The sequence below is a fragment of the Rhodamnia argentea genome, chromosome 1, assembly GCF_020921035.1.
Source record: "Rhodamnia argentea isolate NSW1041297 chromosome 1, ASM2092103v1, whole genome shotgun sequence".
In the NCBI taxonomy this organism is placed as follows: Eukaryota; Viridiplantae; Streptophyta; class Magnoliopsida; order Myrtales; family Myrtaceae; genus Rhodamnia; species Rhodamnia argentea.
Window position 1 is genome coordinate 11,567,979 of NC_063150.1, and position 2,029 is coordinate 11,570,007.

Genomic DNA, 2,029 nt, shown 5'->3' on the forward strand with positions numbered 1-2,029 from the left:
AAGTATTACTAGCGGATATCGGTCGATCCAGGGAAGAGCACTTGGATAGCAGTCAAGAATATTCTTAAGTACTTGCGAAGGACTAAGGACTTATTCTTGATATATGGAGAAGGAGAGTTTAAAGTTGAAGCTTATACGATTCCGATTTTCAATCGGATCCGAATGACTATAAGTCTACATCTGGGTTTGTCTTTACACTCAATGGTGGTGCAGTTAGTTGGAAGAGTTCCAAACAAAGCACAACTGCTGATTCCACCACCGAGGCAGAGTATGTAGCCGCTTCACGAAGCGGCAAAGGAAGCCGCTTGGATGAAGAAATTCATTTCGAACTTGGAGTAGTTCCTTCCATTGAGCGACCGGTTACATTGTTTTGTGACAACAATGGGGCAATCGCTCAAGCTAAGGAACCGAGGTCTCACCAAAGTCCAAGCACATTGAGAGACGCTTCCATCTCATTGGAGAAATAGTTGGGAGAGGTGATATCGCCTTGCGGAAAATTGCCTCGGCGGAAAACGTGGCGGATCCCTTTACTAAGGCCTTACCTCGGTCTTCTTTTGAAAGACACCTTGACAAAATGGGTTTGAGGTACCGGACTAGTTGGCTTTAGTGCAAGTGGGAGATTGTTAGAGATATGCCCTAAAGCGACTATGTAATAGTTACATGTTAGGGATTTCGGTTGTATTTTCAATTTCTTATTTAATTAATGGCAAAGACTTATTTATTCATTTGTCCAATTATTTACTTATATGAATAAATTCCACAAGATCGGTTGTGGTTGGACCTATTCTTGAGACGTTGAGAATATGTGTGACAGGTTCACGGTTAGCCGAATCTTTAAACTGTTCCCGGTTGATGGATTATTGAATGGATATCAATGATCCTGTTGAGACCGGTGTGTTCTTAACTTCACCATTGAGCATTGGATGCTTAAGGGAATGACGAGTCACAAGTCATTGGGTATTGCGATGCTCGAGTTAGAACACAGGTGCTTGTATCATACAAGTTCATCGAACGTGACACGCATTGAACGATTAGCGACATGGAAGCTTTTGGCGTGGTCAATGTCTAATTGTTCATGCTTTGGTCTTGTGTAAATAATCCTTAGACCTGAGGCATAGTGTTGACTTGTGTGTTGCATGACTATGGTTCACGAGGACGCATATTGATGGTTCGTCGATCCGTCTCGTTCTTGATGGTCCAGTTCATGCACATACGAAGTCGCACGTGTGCGCAAAATGGAATTGTCTCCTTGTCACATGCAAGGTATGATATCCTATGCAATTTAATTATGACAATGCATTGAAATCCTCGGCCGGGTTATAATCGAGAATGAAATGTTCATGTCTCGTATAAATGCATGTCGATTAGATTTGTGCATATGATCGAATCGGTGACTTGACAAATATTCCATGGTCTTTGTTCGATCGGGATATAGTAAGACAGAGGGATTGAATTACACTGTAAGCAAAGCTGACAGGTTCATTATGTTCTTAAAGAATTCACCTCGGGTAGCCATGACATATTGCTAGATGTCACTCGTGACTTGTAGGACCTAGAGGTTGATCGGGACAATCAATTCTCTTGGAAGTACTAATGTGTTAGTGCATGTCTTCTTGCCAACTCGGTGATGAACCTAGGGATGTCACACACCTTAACCAATACATGACGACGTTGAACGGAAAGACACATTGCAAATATGTTTGCAATTACGATGTACCGATTTTAGTCGGGTAACAATTAAATTAAATGTGATTTAATTTTAATTTTATTTTTGGTCATCGGCTCACGTGCATATAATGCACACGTACTCTTAACGTGGACATATATTATATGTCTAACATGCACATTTATTATTGTATAGCCTTTTTGTTTTTTATTATAATAATAATGGTTTATTATTATTATTAAAAATATATATATTTTATGTGCATGCACATGGTCAGCAAATGCTGACCATGTGCGTGGCACACGATGAGCAAATGTTGCTCATCGTATTTCTTTAATAAAAAAAAGGCAACGTGTTGCCATC